Source organism: Haemaphysalis longicornis, unplaced genomic scaffold (genome assembly GCF_048455015.1).
Source record: "Haemaphysalis longicornis isolate Haplotype H1 unplaced genomic scaffold, Haemaphysalis longicornis Haplotype H1 scaffold_8, whole genome shotgun sequence".
NCBI classification, from domain to species: domain Eukaryota; kingdom Metazoa; phylum Arthropoda; class Arachnida; order Ixodida; family Ixodidae; genus Haemaphysalis; species Haemaphysalis longicornis.
In genome coordinates, this window is record NW_027526445.1 from 9,088,374 (window position 1) to 9,091,840 (window position 3,467).

General features: G+C 49.9%; 1 pseudogene; it reads left to right on the forward strand.

The window, feature by feature from the left end:
* The first annotated feature begins 200 nt into the window (after positions 1–200).
* LOC144149765 (uncharacterized) lies at positions 201–945 on the forward strand (annotated as a pseudogene).
* Positions 946–3,467: the final 2,522 nt, after the last annotated feature.

Sequence of the window (3,467 nt, forward strand, 5' to 3'; positions counted from 1 at the left end):
AGTGAATGCAATGGCAACCGCCACCCACACCGCCACCGCCGCACCACCGCCACCCCGCCGGGCCTTCAGAAGCCACCACGCTGTACTGTGACACTACCTTGGAGTGGCCGGCATGGATACAGGACTTCGACGACTATGGATATGCGTCCGGCCTGCATGAGCGCTCGGAGGAGGCGCAAGTACGCACTCTGCTCCACACCATGGAGCGGCAAGCAAGAGACATCTTCGCTATCTTTAATCTTTCTGTAGAAGATTCGAAGAAGTTTGAGCTAGTCAAAAAAACGTTCGACGAGTACTTCATGAAGGAAACCAACGTCGTCTACGAGAGCGCTTGCTTTCACAAGCGGCAACATATGCCAGGCGATTCTGTTACACCAGTTCATGACGGCTCTACTCATCTTGGCGGATAAATGCGACTTCGAAGAATTCAAGCAGCGCCTCATTAGAGACAGGTTGTTCGTGGGCCTGCCGGACGAACAACTTTCCGAGTCGCTCCAAATGGATCTGAAGCTGTCTTTCGCGGCAGCGCTGGAAAAGGCCCGCCTCAAAGAGACAGTTCAGTCGCAACAAGCCGAACTTCGCAACTTCAACGTGGTTCGCGACAACTCTCCGTGCAAGCCATGTGACGACGTCCACGTCGACGCAGTGGCCCGCTGCAGGAAACTGCACCGCAGCGAGGAACCCCGTCCTAGGTCTCCAGCTCGTTCCGAGGGACAGTGCATCTTCTGCGGCGGCCACTCTCACCCAAGGAGAGAATGCCCAGCCAGGACCAATAAGTGCTTCAACTGCGGCGTAAAGGGACATTTTGGCAAGGTGTGCCTCAAATGGACTTCTCCAGGCTACCAACAAAAGGTACGAGTGTCGTCCCTACAAAAGGACACTGGGGAAATTTTTCAAGGTGAGGTCGAAGCGCCTGGCGCCAAGGCGCGTTACGTTCCGGTATGAGTTAACGCAGTGCCTGTTTTCGCGAAGGTTGACTCAGGAGCAGAGGTGTACGTAATTCCAGCATCGTTTCCTGGACTTCCCATGAGGTTAGAAAAGGCTGACGAGATCTTGACAGGCGCTAGTGGTGACCGACTAAATGTTCTGGGCAAGTTTTAGGCAGACATATTTTGGAAGGCACAAACTTCTCGCCAAACATGTTATGTCATCAGTCCTTTGCGTCATGTGCTGCTGGGTTTGCCAGCTCTCGAAGCATTACGAGTTATTAGGTTCGCTGACTCTGTCGCTCAGAAAAACTTTCACTACGAGGTTTTGTGCCCTCAGATTTTTGAAAACGTAGGCACTATGCCCGGGAAATATACAATCAGGCTCAAACCGGGGAATATACAATCAGGCTAAAACCGGACGCAGTCCCATTTTCAATAAGCGCACCGCGCAGGATTTCTATACCGCTTCAGGAACCGGTGAAACGGGAGCTTGATAAAATGGAACAAATGGGCGTAATTCGGCCAGTCGAAGAGCCAACTGAATGGTGTGCCGGCATTGTTCCCATACAAAAGGCCTCGGGAGACGTAAGGATTTGTGTCGACCTTACGCAGTTGAACAAAGTTCGTCTTAAGAGAAAGGTATACGTTGCCTACTGTAGACCAAGCTTGTAGACTCACTTGCCGGTGCAAAATGGTTTTCCAAAGTAGACCGAAATTCCGGCTTCCACCAGGTCAGTCTTAGCAATGCTTCAGAACTACTGACCACATTCATTACGCCGTTCGGGTGGTACTATTTCACTCGGTTGCCGTTTGGAATTACTTCAGCCCCGGAGTATTTTTCAGAGGAGAATGTTGGAAATCCTGGCCGGCCTTCCTGGCGTCGATAACCTGATGGACGATATCCTCATCTTTGGAGACAGCAAAGAGCAACATGACTCTACGCTATCGAATGTCTTAGCTAGGTTGACCCAGTCTAACGTAACGCTAAACAAGGCAAAGTGTGTATTTGGGGCACGAAACTTCAGCTTTTTGGGGCACTTTCTAAGTGAGGCAGGCGTACAGCCGCATCCGGACAAACTCAGAGTCATTAAAGAGCTGAAGCCACCGGCGGACATTTCAGAGTTGCGCAGTGTTCTGGGAATGGCCAATCACCTAGTCCGTTTTTTGCCGTACTTAGTGCGAACCACTGCCCCGCTACGGGCGCTTTTGCAGAAAGAGACTGATTGGGTCTGTGGTCCAGTTTAGAACACGGCTTTCAATAGCTTGAATGCTCTTATCTGCTCGGCAAAGTGTGTGGCCATATAGGATCCGCGACTTCCCACGATTCTTTAGGCGGACGCCTCCTCGTTTGGTCTAGGTGCCGTTCTTTTTCAAATACAACGTAATGTCGAGCGCCGCGCGATAGCGTTCGCTTCAAGGTCACTGACCAAAACCGAGCAGCGCTATGCGCAAGTCGAAACGAAAGCACTAGCGATAAAATGGGCTGCCGAAAGATTCGGCGAATACCTACGAGGTATCGATACGAGATGTTGACGCCAAGGGTGCAGCGCTTCAGAATGCCGATGACGCGATATCAGTTCCAAATTGTGTACCTTCCTGGCAAAGCTTGATAACGGCGGACGCTCTTTCACGAGCGCCGATGAAAGCAGATAAACTCGCCGGTAAACTGACTGTCTCGAAAGTGTCGTCGTTTGTTCAATCTTGTGTTCAAGGGCTTCAAACGGGCGACAATTTTGTTAACAGAGTACGTGTTGCTCAAAAGACTGACGTTGTTTGTCAAGACTTACTGAGGTTGTGTCGCCAAGGCTGGCCAAAAAAACCAAAACTTCCTTGCTACCTAGTTCCGTACTGGCAGGAACGGGCACTACTTTCTGAATGCTATGGCATGTTGCTCAAGGGGTCTAGATTGGTAGTACCTCAGAGACTAAGAAAAGTACTAACAACGCTACATGATGGCCATCAGGGAATCTCAAAGACAAGAGCATTGGCGAAAGAATTCGTCTGGTGGCCAGGCCTCGGCGAACAACTCGCACGGCAAGCAAAAGAATGTGTTACTTGTGCGCGCTTCGAACCCTGAGCTGTGAGCTTCTGATCTCAAGCTTAAAGCCAAGTTTCGCGTAGGAATAAGTTGGCGTCGACATGTGTTTCATTAACAACTGTCATTATTTTGTCGTGGTCGACTACCTGTCATGGTATCCGGAAGTATCCCTCCTTCACTCAACAAAAACTGGTGCGGTAATACAAAGGCTAAAATGCATTTTTGCAGCGACACAATCGCGAAAGCTCTGTCGAATAGGCAAAGGTGCCACACTCCTCAACAAGCTTTAGTACGGAAGCGAAAAACGTCGACCGAAGCACGGGGCGGCTTCTGTGCAGCACCGAGAAAGCTATCCCTAAGTTTATCGGCTTCTTTAAAATAATTTAGAACCATTATGTAAGCGACTACATCGTTTTAAAAAAATGGGCAGTAAACTGCACTTTACATTACTTGAGCGGCGAAATTCTAATCGTATCATGCGATCACGTTTTCGTTTGCCC